Genomic DNA, 19400 nt, shown 5'->3' on the forward strand with positions numbered 1-19400 from the left:
GTCTCCTGCTCTGTCATGGGTCCCCTGCTCAGTCATGGGTCCCCTGCTCTGTCATGGGTCCCCTGCTCTGTCATGGGTCCCCTGCTCTGTCATGGGTCCCCTGCTCTGTCATGGGTCCCCTCCTCTGTCATGGGTCCCCTGCTCTGTCATGGGTCCCCTGCTCAGTCATGGGTCCCCTGCTCTGTCATGGGTCCCCTGCTCTGTCATGGGTCCCCTGCTCTGTCATGGGTCCCCTGCTCTGTCATGGGTCCCCTGCTCTGTCATGGGTCCCCTGCTCTGTCATGGGTCCCCTGCTCAGTCATGGGTCCCCTGCTCTGTCATGGGTCCCCTGCTCTGTCATGGGTCCCCTGCTCTGTCATGGGTCCCCTGCTATGTCATGGGTCCCCTGCTCTGTCATGGGTCCCCTGCTCTGTCATGGGTCCCTTGCTCTGTCATGGGTCCCCTGCTCTGTCATGGGTCCCCTGCTCTGTCATGGGTCCCCTGCTCTGTCATGGGTCCCCTGCTCTGTCATGGGTCCCCTGCTCTGTCATGGGTCCCCTGCTCTGTCATGGGTCCCCTGCTCTGTCATGGGTCCCCTGCTCTGTCATGGGTCCCCTGCTCTGTCATGGGTCTCCTGCTCTGTCATGGGTCCCCTGCTAAGTCATGGGTCCCCTGCTCTGTCATGGGTCCCCTGCTCTGTCATGGGTCCCCTGCTCTGTCATGGGTCCCCTGCTCTGTCATGGGTCCCCTGCTCTGTCATGGGTCCCCTGCTCAGTCATGGGTCCCCTGCTCTGTCATGGGTCCCCTGCTCTGTCATGGGTCCCCTGCTCTGTCATGGGTCCCCTGCTCTGTCATGGGTCCCCTGCTCTGTCATGGGTCCCCTGCTCTGTCATGGGTCCCCTGCTCTGTCATGGGTCCCCTGCTCTGTCATGGGTCCCCTGCTCTGTCATGGGTCCCCTGCTCTGTCATGGGTCCCCTGCTATGTCATGGGTCCCCTGCTCTGTCATGGGTCCCCTGCTCTGTCATGGGTCCCTTGCTCTGTCATGGGTCCCCTGCTCTGTCATGGGTCCCCTGCTCTGTCATGGGTCTCCTGCTCTGTCATGGGTCCCCTGCTCAGTCATGGGTCCCCTGCTCTGTCATGGGTCCCCTGCTCTGTCATGGGTCCCCTGCTCTGTCATGGGTCCCCTGCTCTGTCATGGGTCCCCTGCTCTGTCATGGGTCCCCTGCTCTGTCATTGGTCCCCTGCCGTCTCATGGGTCCCCTGCTCTGTCATGGGTCCCCCTGCTCTGTCATGGGTCCCCTGCTCTGTCATGGGTCCCCTGCTCTGTCATGGGTCCCCTGCTCTGTCATGGGTCCCCTGCTCTGTCATGGGTCCCCTGCTCTGTCATGGGTCCCCTGCTCTGTCATGGGTCCCCTGCTCTGTCATGGGTCCCCTGCTCTGTCATGGGTCCCCTGCTCTGTCATGGGTCCCCTGCTCTGTCATGGGTCCCCTGCTCTGTCATGGGTCCCCTGCTCTGTCATGGGTCCCCTGCTCTGTCATGGGTCCCCTGCTCTGTCATGGGTCATGGGTCCCCTGCTCTGTCATGGGTCCCCTGCTCTGTCATGGGTCCCCTGCTCTGTCATGGGTCCCCTGCTCTGTCATGGGTCCCCTGCTCTGTCATGGGTCCCCTGCTCTGTCATGGGTCCCCTGCTCTGTCATGGGTCCCCTGCTCTGTCATGGGTCCCCTGCTCTGTCATGGGTCCCCTGCTCTGTCATGGGTCCCCTGCTCTGTCATGGGTCCCCTGCTCTGTCATGGGTCCCCTGCTCTGTCATGGGTCCCCTGCTCTGTCATGGGTCCCCTGCTCTGTCATGGGTCCCCTGCTCTGTCATGGGTCCCCTGCTCTGTCATGGGTCCCCTGCTCTGTCATGGGTCCCCTGCTCTGTCATGGGTCCCCTGCTCTGTCATGGGTCCCCTGCTCTGTCATGGATCCCCTGCTCTGTCATGGGTCCCTGCTCTGTCATGGATCCCCTGCTCTGTCATGGATCCCCTGCTCTGTCATGGGTCCCCCTGCTCTGTCATGGGTCCCCTGCTCTGTCATGGGTCCCCTGCTCTGTCATGGGTCCCCTGCTCTGTCATGGGTCCCCTGCTCTGTCATGGGTCCCCTGCTCTGTCATGGGTCCCCTGCTCTGTCATGGGTCCCCTGCTCTGTCATGGGTCCCCTGCTCTGTCATGGGTCCCCTGCTCTGTCATGGGTCCCCTGCTCTGTCATGGGTCCCCTGCTCTGTCATGGGTCCCCTGCTCTGTCATGGGTCCCCTGCTCTGTCATGGGTCCCCTGCTCTGTCATGGGTCCCCTGCTCTGTCATGGGTCCCCTGCTCTGTCATGGGTCCCCTGCTCTGTCATGGGTCCCCTGCTCTGTCATGGGTCCCCTGCTCTGTCATGGCTCTGTCATCCCCTGCTCTGTCATGGGTCCCCTGCTCTGTCATGGGTCCCCTGCTCTGTCATGGGTCCCCTGCTCTGTCATGGGTCCCCTGCTCTGTCATGGGTCCCCTGCTCTGTCATGGGTCCCCTGCTCTGTCATGGGTCCCCTGCTGTCATGGGTCCCCTGCTCTGTCATGGGTCCCCTGCTCTGTCATGGGTCCCCTGCTCTGTCATGGGTCCCCTGCTCTGTCATGGGTCCCCTGCTCTGTCATGGGTCCCCTGCTCTGTCATGGGTCCCCTGCTCTGTCATGGGTCCCCTGCTCTGTCATGGGTCCCCTGCTCTGTCATGGGTCTCCTGCTCTGTCATGGGTCCCCTGCTCTGTCATGGGTCCCCTGCTCTGTCATGGGTCCCCTGCTCTGTCATGCTCTGTCATGGGTCCCCTGCTCTGTCATGGGTCCCCTGCTCTGTCATGGGTCCCCTGCTCTGTCATGGGTCCCCTGCTCTGTCATGGGTCCCCTGCTCTGTCATGGGTCCCCTGCTCTGTCATGGGTCCCCTGCTCTGTCATGGGTCCCCTGCTCTGTCATGGGTCCCCTGCTCTGTCATGGGTCCCCTGCTCTGTCATGGGTCCCCTGCTCTGTCATGGGTCCCCTGCTCTGTCATGGGTCCCCTGCTCTGTCATGGGTCCCCTGCTCTGTCATGGGTCCCCTGCTCTGTCATGGGTCCCCTGCTCTGTCATGGGTCCCCTGCTCTGTCATGGGTCCCCTGCTCTGTCATGGGTCCCCTGCTCTGTCATGGGTCCCCTGCTCTGTCATGGGTCCCCTGCTCTGTCATGGGTCCCCTGCTCTGTCATGGGTCCCCTGCTCTGTCATGGGTCCCCTGCTCTGTCATGGGTCCCCTGCTCTGTCATGGGTCCCCTGCTCTGTCATGGGTCCCCTGCTCTGTCATGGGTCCCCTGCTCTGTCATGGGTCCCCTGCTCTGTCATGGGTCCCCTGCTCTGTCATGGGTCCCCTGCTCTGTCATGGGTCCCCTGCTCTGTCATGGGTCCCCTGCTCTGTCATGGGTCCCCTGCTCTGTCATGGGTCCCTGCTCTGTCATGGGTCCCCTGCTCTGTCATGGGTCCCCTGCTCTGTCATGGGTCCCCTGCTCTGTCATGGGTCCCCTGCTCTGTCATGGGTCCCCTGCTCTGTCATGGGTCCCCTGCTCTGTCATGGGTCCCCTGCTCTGTCATGGGTCCCCTGCTCTGTCATGGGTCCCCTGCTCTGTCATGGGTCCCCTGCTCTGTCATGGGTCCCCTGCTCTGTCATGTGACCCCTGGTCATGGGTCCCCTGCTCTGTCATGGGTCCCCTGCTCTGTCATGGGTCCCCTGCTCTGTCATGGGTCCCCTGCTCTGTCATGGGTCCCCTGCTCTGTCATGGGTCCCCTGCTCTGTCATGGGTCCCCTGCTCTGTCATGGGTCCCCTGCTCAGTCATGGGTCCCCTGCTCTGTCATGGGTCCCCTGCTCTGTCATGAGTCCCCTGCTCTATCATGGGTCCCCTGCTCTGTCATGGGTCCCCTGCTCTGTCATGGGTCCCCTGCCTTCTCATGGGTCCCCTGCTCTGTCATGGGTCCCCTGCTCTATCATGGGTCCCCTGCTCTGTCATGGGTCCCCTGCTCTGTCATGGGTCCCCTGCTCTGTCATGGGTCACCTGCTCTGTCATGGGTCCCCTGCTATGTCATGGGTCCCCTGCCCTGTCATGGGTCCCCCTCCTCTGTCATGGATCCCCTTGCTCTGTCATGGGTCCCCTGCTCTGTCATGGGTCCCCCTGCTCTGTCATGGGTCCCCTGCTCTGCCATGGGTCCCGTGCTCTGTCATGGGTCCTCCTGTATTGTCATGGATCCCCCTGCTCTATCATGGGTCCCCCTGCTCTGTCATGGGTCCCCTGCTCTGTCATGGGTCCCCCTGCTCTGTCATGGGTCCCCTGCTCTGTCATGACTCCTCCTGTTGTGTCATGGGTCCCCCTGCTCTGTCATGGGCTCCCCTGCTCTGTCATGAATCCTCCTGCTCTGTCATGGGTCCCCTTCTCTGCCATGGATCCTGTTCTGTAATAGGTCCTGTTCTATCATGGATCCTCCTCCTCTGTCATGGGTCCTGTTCTATCATGGGTCCCCCTTCTCTGCCATGGATCCTGTTCTGTCATGGGTCCTGTTCTATCATGGATCCTCCTGCTCTGTCATGGGTCCTCCTGCTCTGTCATGGGTCCTGCTGCTCTGTCATGGATCCCCCTGCTCTGTCGTGGGTCCTCCTACTCTGTCATCGGTCCTCCTGTTCTTTCGTGGGTCTTCTTGTTCTGTCATGGGTCCCCCTGCACTGTCATGGGTTCCCCTGCTCTGCCATGGGCTCTGTTATGTCATGGGTCCTCCTGCTCTGCCACGGGTCTTCCTGATTTGCCTTGGGTCCTCCTGCTCTGCCATGGGTCCTCGGAGTCCGAGGACCCTATAGTAGAGTAGGAGGACCGTCCTCCTACTCTACTATAGGTCTTCCTGCCCTGCAATGTGTCTTGATCTTCCATGGCTTCTACCGTTCCATGGGTCCTCCTGGTCTGCAGTGGGTCCTCCTGTTTTGCCATGGGCCCTGCCCTGCCATTGGTCCTTCTGCCCTGTTTTGGGTCTTGCCCTGTCATGGGTCCTCCTGCTCTGCAATGGGTCCTGCTTTGCCATGGCTCCAACTTTGCCATGTTTCCTTCCCTGCCATGGGTCCATCCCTGCCATGGGTCCATCCCTGCCATGGGTCCTGCTCTGCCATGGGTCCTGCCATTCCCTGGGTCTTCTTGTCCTACCACTGGCCCTACCCACCACTTGGAGGAGGTGGTTCGCAAGCGGCGCGGTTAGCGAGCGCTGTTTTGAGTGCGAATCAAGCGGGCCACAGTGAACAAATTGTGCCCAGTCGCTGCTGCTTCTGCGATTATCTGGAACCATTCCTACAAGGTGTTATAAATATGTTGGTTCAATATGGATTTGTAAGGGCAACTGAGAGCCAGGTCTGGCTAGGTCGACAGTGGGGGCCATTCAAGCCCTGTTGTCCTATTATCATAGGGCATCCATCAGCTCAGTCCGCTCGCTTCTTCTCTTCTAGGTCCAACCCTCACGCCCTTCTCAGGACCTGTTTTGGACTTTATGGCAGGAATACGATGGGGTGAGCAGCGAGGGCGTGGCGAGGAGGGGGCATAAGGCAGGGTAGCGGCACGGTAGCGCGTCCATCGGTGCGGAAGTACAGGTGATATCCGCTTCGGTGGATTCTCAATGGCTGAGGACGCGCGCCCTGCTCATCGGCCGGGTTTGTTTCGTTTGGCGTCCGGGAGGCGGGTTCGCTGGGCCGCGAGCGAGGCAGTGTGGACGTGAGCGAAGCCTTGTGACAGAGCCAGGCGCGTCTTCCCTCTCACTACACCTAAAAAGGGTATTAATGACGCTATTGGAAAATTAGTCACCAGTAGAAGGGGCGGTGCGGGATAATTCCTGCGTAACCTGGGCTTTCATGGCAGCCACCCGACCCTACCACCACCCGCCACAAGTCTATCCCCGGCTTGGTTCGCCTAAACTGGCCCACCCGCTGTGGCCCTGATAGACTGCGGCCATGATAGACTGTGACCATGATAGACTGTGGCAGAGGGTAGACCCTTCCCAAGATAGACAGTACAAGATGGACAGTGGCTATCGTAGGCTGTGACCAGACTAAAAATTATGACCACTATATATAGCGAACATAATTGCACTATATTGGTTCGTATACATGAATCGGGTCTCTATAGACTTTAAGCTTCTTTTTGATTATAATAATTATAATCGTATTTTAGGAAGGAATCCTTGTAAAAAATAAAGTTAACATTGGCCAAAGTCAACATTCTTTTTTCCAGAATGGTTAGTAATACCATCAATGTATATTAACATTTATTTTTTTTACCTCCACTTCTATAGACGCTAAGTGACCCCTGTGGGTGTAGCGCCTCCCCATGAATTTAATGATAATGTGGACTATGGCTCAGAATGGACAGAAAATATGCAGCATATTGTTCGACCAGTTTTAAAAACCGATAGAAAAAGAGATAAGTAATACCAGCCAGACACAGTAGTTGAGTGAGACATGTGCATCAGTGGGTGTCTGTATTGCCTAAACGTTTCGCCTACACGGTAGGCTTCTTCAGTCGAATACAGAGGAAATAAAGATACGTATCTGTCGTACATCTGTCTTGTTCGTCTGCCAGTCGGAACTATACGTTATTGTTGTAATGGGTACAGCTGGACACAGCTGCTACGCTGAGGGATCCTCTAGGTGAATACAGATGGGTGGGGCGTCTCTCCTGTACAAACCGTCACGGAGGATCGAGTCTTCAAAGGCAAAAAACAATATATATATATATATATATATATATATATATATATATATATATATATATATATTATATAAGTAAAATAAACTTGTTTACAGAGATATACGTGTTTTGTATAATAAAATATAGCTGGGAGGAATTAACAGTTATAGGATTTCTTTTATATTGAGCTATATAAACACTCCGGATTTAGCGCTTTTTCATAGATGTAGAGAAGAGTTTATTATTAGTAGTAGTAGCAATAGTAGTATATTATTATTATTATTATTATTATTATTATTATTATTATTATTATTATTATTATTATTATTATTATTATTATTCAGGAGAATCGGTAATCTCGTGCGAGTTCTTCACTGTAAGAAGCGGTGAAGAATCGCTACTCCGTCTGGAAATTACGCAAAAAGTACTACCTCTACGTGTGAAGGGCTCTTGATCCAAGGAATTGGACCTCTCCTCCACTTTCTTGGCTCAGACCTGACTACCTCCCTCCCTCCCATAATATACAAGTTCACAGTTTCACGAAGAGAGCACCGGTCGAGAGAGAGAGAGAGAGAGAGAGCACGGGTCGAGAGAGAGAGAGAGAGAGAGAGCACGGGTCGAGAGAGAGAGAGAGAGAGCGCGGGTCGAGAGAGAGAGAGAGAGAGAGCACGGGCCGAGAGAGAGAGCACGGGTCGAGAGAGAGAGAGAGAAAAAAAGCACGGGTCGAGAGAGGAGAGAGAAAACACAGCTCTGGAAGTAGACCTAAAGAGAGCATGGGTCACTGCTCTCTAGAGAGCATGGGTCATTGCTCTATAGAGAGCATGGGTCACTGCAACAACAAAAAACAGATCACTGCATTAGAGTACGGGTCGCTGCTCTAGAGAGAGCATGGGTAATAGAGCCTCTTTCAGTGTTCTAAAGAGACCACGGGTCGGTGCTCTTTATGAAGGAAGAACACCGTCTTTCTCTCGCGCGACGAGCTCAATAGAAATAAAATGAAGGCAGGACCACGAGTGCACAAGATGAATTCCAGTCCCGTAAAAAAAATAATGAGGAGGTGAAGATATTAGAACAGGGTGTGGCAGGGGCAGGCCAGGGGCAGGTCAGAGCCAGGTCAGGAGCAGGCCAGGGGCAGGCCAAGAGCAGGCTAGGGGCAGGCCAGGGGCAGGCCAGGGACAGGCCAGGGGCAGAGGGCTTCACCTGCGCTTTATTTGTAACTGGTTTCGAGGGTTCTTGTATCCTGCAGCCAGGCTACAAGAAACCAGGTTTCCTCCCTGTTAAACGCCTGGTCCAGCCGGCTGTTTGTGCCTGTGGGCCAATTGTAGCAGGACGCTGGATAGCATCTTGCTACAATTGGCGGCTGATCCAGCAATTGTACCAGGATGCTATCCAACTTGAAATCTCAGTTATACCAGTTACCAGTAACCAGTTGCCAGTAGTATGACTCACTACCAACCGTCTGTACTCACCTAGTTGAGGTTGCGGGGGTCGAATCCGAGCTCCTGGCCCCGTGTGAATCACTGACTGTTATTCACGTTGCTGCTGACCATAGCATGTTTTTGAACGCTACTCACCCCCTAGACTTCACTGGTGGGTCAGTCTGAGATAGAGAGCAGAGAGAGGCAGGGCGGCCTGGTGCTTCCCATAATTTCCGTTATAATTATACGTACTAACCAGCCTAAGTGAGTGTTCTTACCCCATCCACGTTTCGAACCCCACATGACAGAAAACTGCTATCCTCGTACCGGCAGTGTGTCTACTAGCTGCTAGTAATATGCTGAATAGTTAGTAAATGGTACAAGTTTGAGCGAAACGTCGTGGTAAGCTCCTCTCTCCTATATGCGGGTTATTTGTGTATTGTTCCCGTGACGGTATTGTGACTTTGTGTTATTTAGTAAGTTTATTTAGGTACAGACACACATAAGTACAGTTACATAAATTTAGTCGACTACAGTTATCAGCACATTGAAGAAATCGCAATAAAACAGATATTTGTAAAAAAAAAAAATACCAGAGTGAACAATAGAAAATAAAACCTGAGCGCTTTCACGTGTTTACACACGTCTTCCTCTGAAGTTGTGTGTGTAAGCACATGAAAGTGCACAGGGTTTTATTTTCTATTTTCACTGTGGTATTTTTACGTAGTAACATATGTGTAAATTACCTAAGATAAACCAATGCAATGTTTGTTGGCCCACCTCTTTTTTTTTTTTTACGCAAGGTTTCACAGGGTTAGGTTAAGGATCCCTACCTCTTTAATTTTATCCATGGCATCCTCCTTTTCAATGGGTTTATTTCACTTCCTCCAAATCTTTCACTCCGGCACGTTACATCAGTGTGCATGTTAGGGTCAAGGCTCTCAGGTGACTTCCATTATCACAGAGTACATTCCTTGTGTTTTAAAGCATTCCTGATAGTTTGGACGTTTCGTTGTGTTTTGAGTGTGTACTAGATTACCTCTGTTCATTTCCCAGCTCTGCTGTCTCTCCTGCTGTGAAAGGCGCTGTGACTACAGAATATTCAAATGGGCACAGGGCAGAGAAGGGCTGGATAGGGCGGGGCGAGGCAGGGCAGGGCGGGGCGGGCAAGGCGGGGGTATAATAGGGCAGGGCGGGGCAGGGCAGGGTGGAGTGGGTATCGGTTACTCCTCCACTGCCATGAACACTGAGAGCGGCGGGAGGTAAATTACCGGCGATGATCGTCTTTATTTGCTGCTCGAGCGAGAGGACCTTAACCACGGTGCAGATGGCGGAGTTACTGCCCATTGAAACCCGGGGCCCTACCGGTGAGCCCAGGGCCCTCCCTGACGAACCTGGGGCCCCCTCCTCGTTGGTGGTTCTCCTTCCTGTCCTCCTTACAGGAATTTTCAACCAAGAGGATATCAATTTGATTTAACTGGAACTCTTACAGAGGGCCCACCAACACGGACAACAGGTTAACAGACCGAACATCTCTCATTTCTTCATGACTAAGGTGCCTGAACACCTTAAAAGTTACCTCCACACCTCCTGTACGGTCTCCAGTTTGAAAGTCTCTATATTCGACTAAAGAAGCCTAATGCGCAAGCGAAGCCTTTCGGTAATAAAGATACACAGATGTTGCACATGTGTCATATTCATCAACTTGTCGGAATTGTACGACATAAATATACCGTCATGAAACTCGTGGAATAAGTATGAAGAACTCCATTCAACAATAAATGAAGAAAATGTATGCGTTTTGTGCGTTATTACGACATGATCACACTTGTCGTAGGCTTTTGCAAAGTCCGTGTACAATACGTCTGCATTCTGTTTGCCGAAGACCATGTCAGTGGTGCAGCTGTTACGAGAGGCAGGAGCGACCTGCTCTGAATGAACGTATGATGCCCTTCATTGTGCAATTGTTGGGAATCCAAATGGTTGACGATCTTGCTTCTTGGAACCCTTTCAAAGAGTTTTATAATGCGGGACGTTAGTACTATTGGTGAGTAATTCTATGTTATTGCTTTGATGTGATTTTGTGGAGTGGAGCTATATCCGTTGTTTTTAACGACTGTAGGATGACCCCCGTGCCTAGGCTTCCTCTCCATAGAATACTTAGGGCACGTGATAGGAATTTCTTGCAGTTTTTGATAAAGTGGAGTTTCACGAGTCTAGGCCTGGGGTAGAGTACATGGGCATGTGGGGAAATCTTTTTGGAAAAAAAATATAAGATTTGTTTGATGTAACAGAAAGTACAGGAAGATGACAGAGAGAATCACACCGATTACGAAGAGGGAGTGAAAAAGAGAGAGTGAACCCGTAGTTCAGTCAGGAATACACAGAACTAAGAAAACAGCAAAAGAGCACCGATAAGATATAGAATGCGGGAAATAGAATAAAACCGGGAAGTGAGTAGAATATCCAGAAACCATTACGTGAGAATAAGGAGAGAGAGACTAGCAAGTTGAAAATATCACTGCATCAAAACACAACAAACATTCGTCTTTCTTCATTTTTTTTTTTTTAGGTATTTGTGATAAGGCTTAAAAAAAAGGAGGGACATAAACCTCTCGGTGTATGTCTTTCGGTGTATATACACTTAGAGGTTATTTAATCCGTATTTACGAGTGGTGGTGATCAGGTCACATTCAGCCCTCATGACCCTCCAGCGGTCGATAAGTATTAAGCTTAACAACAGGAAATGTGATAAGATCCAACAGGAAAAACTAAAGTGAAGATTTAAAGTGATATTCAGAGTAGAGTAAGTCAAAATTACGAGTGCATGGTGAGTGTACTACCCAACAGGTGAACCTGTAAACCATTACGAAGGAGGAAGTACAAGCTACTAAATACATTAGAAGCACCGGGACCCGATGACCTGTTACTCTTGGGACTGGGAGAAGGAACAGAAATGTTCCTTCGCTCCCTCTTATCGTATCTGCTTGGACTTCCTCCTCCTCCTCCTCCTCCTCTTTTCTGCAGCATTGCAAGCTCCTGATGAATTAGAAAGTTTATAGGAAAATATTGGTTTGGAAATAGGGTAGTTGATGAATGGAACAGTCTACCTAGTAGGGTTATTGAGGCTAAAACATTGGGTAGTTTCAAATTTAGGTTGGATAAATACTTGGGTAAATAGAATTATCAAAGCTTATTGCTTGGGTAACATTTATTCTAATAGTGGGTTGGATTTGTGAAGGACCTGCCTAGTATGGGCCAACAGGCCTATTGCTGTGTTCCTCCTTTCTTATGTTCTTACGTGTTGATTGCAACACGAAAGGCCTAGAGCTATCATTCAACTCACCCCGTAGTTGTTCTGCATCTTATATCGTTTGTTCGCGATATACATACATACATACATACATACATACATACATACATACATACATACATACATACATACATGCATACATACATACATGCATACATACATACATACATACATGCATGCATATATACATACATACACACATACATACATACATACATACATACATACATACATACATACATACATACATACATACATACATACATGCATACATACATACATGCATGCATGCATACATACATACATACATACATGCATGCATATATACATACATACATACATACATGCATGCATACATACATACATACATACATGCATGCATATATACATACATACATACATACATACATACATACATACATACATACATACATACATACATACATACATACATACATGCATGCATACATACATACATACATACATGCATGCATATATACATACATACATACATACATGCATGCATACATACATACATACATACATGCATGCATATATACATACATACATACATACATACACACATACATACATACGTACACACATACATACATACATACACACATACATACACACATACATACATACATACATACATACATACATACATACATACATACATACATACATACACACATACATACATACATACATACATACATACATACATACATACATACATACATACATACATACATACATACATACATAAATAATGCATATTGCCAAATTTAAGCATTTCTTCATTGTTTTATAAATAACGACAAGTCCTTCCCTATAAAGTCAAACATCCCCAAGATCTACCCTAAAATTTAACCCCCTAGACATTCCCTTAAGGATAACTACTAGACCTTCCCTAAGGGGTGGCCACCAGACCTACCCCTGAAGGGATAGCCGAGGGGTAGTAGCCGCCAAGCTGGGATCAACGGGGTAATTATCAATTACCGTCTCTGGATCCAGGATAAAGAAGGCTTAAGAGTTTCATTTACGCTACTTGTTGCTGTGAGTGGAGCCGCAGCTCTGGGACCACCATTGTGTACCATGTTTGTTGATGAATTGACCAGGGGTCCGGAAAATTATTTTGTCATTGTGCTGGGTGAAGGATGGCGGGGGGGATCCTTGTGGGAGACCTTGTGTTGGAGTACTTGTTGGAAGGTGTCCTCGTGGGAGGGTGTCCTCGTGGGATGGAGTCTTTGCTGGAGTCCTTGTTGGAGGGAGTCCTCGTGGGAGAGTGTCCTCGTTGGTGTCTTTGTTGGAGTCCTTGTTGGAGGGTGTCCTTGTGGGAGGGTGTTCTTGTGGGACGGTGTTCTCGTGGGAGAGTGTCTTCGTTGGAGGGTGTCCTTGATGGAGTCCTTATTAGAGTCGTTGTTGGAAGGAGTCCTTGTAGGATGGTGTCTTCATGGGAGGGTGTCTTCATTGGAGTCCTTGTTAGAGGGTGTTCCAAAGAGGGTGTCCTTGTCCATGGGGCGGGTGATGGGTGGGGAATGAGTTGGTGATGGTTAGGTGATAGGTGGATGACGGGGGATGATGGGTGAGTGATGGGCGAGGTAAGTGGGGGAATGGGGGCGATTGATGGGCATTGGTGGGGGATTGATGGGTGATTGGTGGGGGAATGAGTGGGGATGAATAGGGTGATGGGTGGGGGATGGGTGGGGACGGGTGGGGGTTGGGTGGAGGGTGGGTGAAGGATGGTTGGGGATGGGTGGGGATGGGTGGGGGAATGGGTAGGGGATGGGTGAGGGATGGTTGGGGATAGATCGGGGATGTATGGGTGTGTGGGGTGGGGATGGGTGGGCGATGGGTGGGCGGTGGGTGGGGATGGGTGGGGATGGGTGGGGGGATGAGGGAAGGTTCTGTGGTTCGTCAAAAGGAAAGTTGTTTATTAGTGGGTCATTTTATGCCTATTAACCAGGGTGCACTGTGGGGGGCCTGGTCCCCTGTCCCCTACACCCCCACCTCCCTCACCTCCTCTACATCTCCCTCACCTCCCCAACCCCTCCCTCACTACTCCACCTCCCTCACCACTCCTACGTCTCCCTCGCCACTCCTCCAACTCCCTCACCACTCCTCCACCTCCCTCACCTCCTCTACACCTCCCTCACCTCCCCTACCCCTCCCTCACTACTCCACCTCCATCACCACTCCTACGTCTCCCTCACCACTCCTCCAACTCCCTCACCACTCCTCCACCTCCCTCACCTCCTCTACACCTCCCTCACCTCCCCTACCCCTCCCTCACTACTCCACCTCCCTCACCACTCCTACGACTCCCTCACCACTTCTCCATCTTCCTCACTACTCCTCTACCTCCCTCACCCCTCACTACCCTCACCCTCGTTTCCCCTCTTCGTCACCTTTCTTCATCCCTTCTTAATCCTGGTTTTACACCTTACCATCACCATCCCAGAAATTATCAACATTCTAACATCATTCTAGCAAGATTCTCGTGTCCCCTTAAGACACTACCAACATTCTAACCATTAAATACCCTTATCGCTTAAGACCGAAACTCCTGGATGAATGTAATTAAACCGAAGTTGCCACATCCTAGATGACCTGGACATGGGGTACACGTTATTAAGGATTGCGGCAACAGCCTGGTTGACCAGGCTAGCACCAGTCGAGCCTGTCCCATGGCCGGGCTCCGGGCTTTCTTTGTACCAACCAAATTATGAAATGTAAACATATAATGTAACCTTTGCAAAGTAATAAACTTATTTTTTTTATTTATTTTGTTTTTGTTGCGGTCAGGAACCGCGCCGCGGGGGCGATGACCCCGGGAATAAGAGAGGTAGGTCGATCATGTCCAAAATGTTCTGGGTCAAAGAACCGAGATTGTTCTTCTTTGTTTGGTCTAATGAAGCTACTGTGTGGCGAAACGTTTCCACAATAGATACCCAAGTGCTCAACATGTATCTAATTTATCCTGGTCTGGATACAGTGGTATCACATCCATACAAACTTAACCGACACATTTCTTCCTGGGATACCGTGCACACGGAAATACCGAAGCCAAAGAAGTAAGGGATACCACTACCTGCAACGTATACCAAGACACAGGGTACCACGACCTGGATATACCAAGATACAGGATACCACTACCTGGATATACCAATATACAGGATACCACCACCTGGAGAGTATACCAAGATAAGGATACCACGACCTAAAAAATTTGTCACGATACAGGATACCACGACCCGGAATATATACCAAGTTACAGGATACTACGACCTGGAAAATATACCAAGATAAGGATACCATAACCTTGAAGATGAACCACGATACAGGATACCACGACCTGGAAGATATACAAAGATACATGACACCACGACCCGGAAGATATACCAAGATACATGACATCACGACCTGGAAGATATACCAAGATACATGACACCACGACCTGGAAGATATACCAAGATAAGGATACCACGACCTGAAAGGTGTACCAAGATACAGGACCTGGAAGATATACCAAGATACGGGACCTGAAAGATATACCAAGATACAGGATCTGGAAGATATACCAAGATACAGGATCTGGAAGATATGCCAAAATACAGGATCTGGAAGACATACCAAGATACAGGACCTGGAAGATATACCAAGATACAGGATCTGGAAGATATACCAAAATACAGGATCTGGAAGACATACCAAGATACAGGACCTGGAAGATATACCAAGATACAGGACCTGGAAGATATACCAAGATACAGGACCTGGAAGGTATATCCAGCCACAGGTCACCGCCTCATTGCGTCCACAGTGTTTAGTACCTCCAGGCGCGTGATATCAACACTGCAGAGTACTACCACTGAGTAAGTTTCTAACGCAGTTAATAATTAGCTTTGGAAAATTTACAGGAAACCAGAAGAAGCATCAACACGTTATCCCATGGTAGCTAACAACGAAATTCCTTTAATAAAATATTGCAAATTAGGACCTACACAGCCCAAAACTAACTTCAACTTTCCATTGTGAAGCCAAATTGGTGAAGCATTCTTGTGTTCTGTGAGACCAGTATCCTAAACTACACCAGCACATTAAGTTTGAAGCCAAACTGAAGAAGCATTCTTGTGTTCTGTGAGAGCAGTATCCTAAACTACACCAGCACATTAAGTTTGAAGCCAAACTGAAGAAGCATTCTTGTGTTCTGTGAGACCAGTATCCTAAACTACACCAGCACATTAAGTTTGAAGCCAAACTGAAGAAGCATTCTCGTGTTCTGTGAGACCAGTATCCTAAACTACACCAGCACATTAAGTTTGAAGCCAAACTGAAGAAGCATTCTTGTGTTCTGTGAGACCAGTATCCTAAACTACACCAGCACATTAAGTTTGAAGCCAAACTGGAGAAGCATTCTCGTGTTCTGTGAGACCAGTATCCTAAACTACACCAGCACATTAAGTTTGAAGCCAAACTGAAGAAGCATTCTCATGTTCTGAGGAACCAGTATCCTAAAATACATCACTCTGAAACAGCTCATTGGTTGATTCATTAAGTCATCACCATCAAAGCGTCAAAACTAATTCATTACATTAAACCCAGTATTCCAATTTTCCCAATTTCTTCCCTACGAAAGGCAAATTGGGATCTTAACACGTTAATACATCTCTCACCTATTTTTTAAATAAGACTGACCAGCAACTAAGATTTAAATAGGTTAGGGCTCGAGCAGATTATTATTATATTTAAAGTTTGGTACATAACATTTCTTTTTTTAAATACACTTGAGAGCACACGTTTCGGTCCGAGGTTTCGGTCGGGCCGAAACGTCGTCATTAAGTTTATGTCTCCTATGTGTTGATTATCTGCGTATTGCTCCAGTTACGGTATTGTTTCTGTATATTCAGTAACCATCTACACACGATACTTAAAAAATCTCACATAAATACCCAAAAAAAAAAAATTCTTTATATATACCAAAAAAAAAAAGATTTATTTGATATTTTTTTCAGCATCTTAGGATTTTTAAGCCCCTCTCCAGATTGAAATCCTGGGTTAAGTCACTGCCTATATCCAATCTCCGTGTCTCTGGAGTTCCAGGAGTTTTGGCCTGTGACTGAGCGAATGAACATCGTCTTGGAAAATGTACCCAGGACGCTGGGTACCACGACCTGGAAGAAATACCCAGACAGGGTACCGCGATTTTGAGGTTCTAATAAGGTCCAAACATGAGTCCTGATTTCCGTAATGCATCACCAACTTCGAGATCTATATTAGGTCTCGGCTGATCTGGGTTTCCTATCTACTAAAACTATGCAAAGGAATTCATAGAATGTATGTGAAAATACTCAGATTATTAGTGAATGGTGTAAAGAGAGAGGTACCAAAAAATGCAGTAACAATTTTTCCCTCGTGCTCATTTTAAAGTAATTGCACAGAATCAGGTGAACGATTAGTTTCAAATAAACACGGAGAATTGGATCCCTCAACTCGATGAGCGACAAGACGAAAAGAGGTCTGGCTTTGGAGGCTTCAAGACCACAGCAGCTACGGGATCCCACGCGTCGAGCTCTCAACACACCCTTGCTATTGTTTCGTCTATTGTCACCTCATATAGTCTATTGTCTGAGTTGTTTGTGGTACTGGAACTCCTTTGTGTCTTTCCCACAAACCCACTATTCTCCCCTACTGCTTTTCTCCCAAAATCCTTTGCGTTTTCTGCGCAGGGAGGCTGAAGGGTGGAGAATGGGGGAAGATATCTCATTCTCCACCCCAGCCTGTGTGTGTGTGTGGAACTGGGGAAAAAAGTTGTCAAAATCAGCCCAAAATATGCACCTCCTCGCGTCCTCTACCTTCACTCTCAATCAGAGCTTAAAAGCCATGGTGAAACCAACTCCTTTTGGACGACCGTAAACTCCGAAATCGGGAGCCAGCGAAGCAGAGCCTGAGCGCCTTCAGCCCTCTTACCCACTAAAAGGGAGAAGGGATTAAGAACGCGAGATTAGGGATTAAGGGGAAGTAAAGGGGGGGATCAGATCGCTCTCGGCATCTTTGAGGTGCCTGGCTATCGATGCTCTACCATCCCTCCGCCAGCTTAGGCTTACAAAATAAAGAAGGATATCAATTTGTTCGTTTATGTAGTCATGTTAATTGTGTGCCAGCGGGCCAGGTGTGTGCATGTTGCCACATAGTGTTATATTCTTGATACATGCCTCCATTTGTACATACCTACCTACCTATATATATATATATATATATATATATATATATATATATATATATATATATATATATATATATATATATATATATATATATATATATATATATATATATATATATATATATATATATATATATATATATATATATATATATATATATATATATATATATATATACATATATGCAAAACAACCACTCTGAAAGAATAGAGAAATTCCAAGCGCTTTCGTGACTACTCACATTATCAAGGAACTATGAAAGTAAAGCATCCAAGGAAGCTATATAAGGGGTCTGGCCAACACCTCACTATCAGATCCCACAACAGTTAAACACCTGACGCGCGCCGACCCAACTTGGATAGGTCCTTTGCACAACTCACCCATATATATATATATATATATATATATATATATATATATATATATATATATATATATATATATATATATATATATATATATATATATATATATATATATATATATATATAACGACCAGGTCAAGATAGACTTCCTATTCTCTCTTTCCTTCCTTATCCCTTCTGTTGTATTCCTCCTATTATAATAATCCTTCTGCATCCCTCCTGCTGTATCCTTAATTCTGTATCCCTCCTGCTGTATCCTTAATTCTGTATCCCTCCTGCAACCTCATATACACTCGGTAAACAATTCTTCACGCGTCAAAATCTCCCAGGTAATTTACTGGGCCGCCGCACATGGCTTCAAGATACGCTCACAGGGAATTTACTTTGCCAATCCATCGGCCTAAACACGCGTCTATCGTCCAACAAAGTATTTACTGTCGGTGAGGGGGATATACACAGTCCATAATTCCGTAGGGTTTCGGAACGGGGGAGAGATGGGAGGAGCAGTATCAGGCAGCCAACGTCAATCACACGGGTCAGGGATCACCCCTGGTCTGAGCCGCGCATCACGGATCGCGGATCGCAAAAGGTAAACACAAATAGTATCGGAGGTACAAGGCACGTAGAAACGAACCCAACAATGCCTCATCTACAGTCATAAACATCTGTATTTCATAACCATCAATATATATGAATTACACACATTTTTGACCATATGCTCAACATTTCTCGATGCTGTTGAACCCCCTTTCTCTCTCGGCTGACAAATTGAGATCCCACTTAAGAGGATTTGTCTACTGATTCTCATCCTGTGAATGCAATCAGAGTCTTGGCCACAAATTGGAATTGGGAATTAGGGTTGGGAGTAAAAATTTAAGAGCGATACCTGTGTTGGTGGAGATTTGGGAATGCGATTTGTCTGGTGAAGCTCTTACTCAGAGACTGAAAGAGAGAGAGAGAGAGAGAGAGAGAGAGAGAGAGAGAGAGAGAGAGAGACAGACAGACAGACAGACAGACAGAGAGAGAGAGACAGAGACAGAGACAGAGACAGAGACAGACAGACAGAGATACAGGCATTTTCAGAACCGACAACACAGGGGCTAACACATCTGACCATCACTACAACACATAAGAATACGTCACTACAACATTTAAGAACACATCAATACAACACGTAACACATCACAACACGTAAGAACACATCACAACACATAACACGTAACCACAACACATCAGAACTAATCACCACAACACATCGGAATGCATCACAACATGTAAGAACTTATCACCACAACACATATAAATACAACACATCACCACAACACATAACATATAGAACA

This window comes from Cherax quadricarinatus, chromosome 27 (assembly GCF_038502225.1).
Source record: "Cherax quadricarinatus isolate ZL_2023a chromosome 27, ASM3850222v1, whole genome shotgun sequence".
NCBI classification, from domain to species: domain Eukaryota; kingdom Metazoa; phylum Arthropoda; class Malacostraca; order Decapoda; family Parastacidae; genus Cherax; species Cherax quadricarinatus.